We start from the raw sequence: 290 nt of genomic DNA, 5'->3' as shown, positions 1-290 counted from the left end.
TACAAAAACAAGCAACCAAGAAGACCAACTTCCTACGTAACCGAATAGCCTATTATCGGGTCTGACGTCGTGTTATATCTGATCAGAATTAAAATAGCTTACTAAAGAAACTTAAAGCTTTGATGGTGCTGGAAGCCTCTATGAAAATCGGATTCAAGCGTACTTAATAATTATCTACGATTTCCTGATTTTTGAACCAACTTTACCCTGTTAATACTGCAGGAATTCTGACTTCCTATTACCATTTCTGAAACAGAGGTATAATTTGCTGCTATTTTCCCCAATTTGTC

This window comes from Penaeus monodon, chromosome 22, assembly GCF_015228065.2.
Source record: "Penaeus monodon isolate SGIC_2016 chromosome 22, NSTDA_Pmon_1, whole genome shotgun sequence".
Lineage (NCBI taxonomy): Eukaryota > Metazoa > Arthropoda > Malacostraca > Decapoda > Penaeidae > Penaeus > Penaeus monodon.
This window is presented reverse-complemented; position numbering follows the sequence as displayed.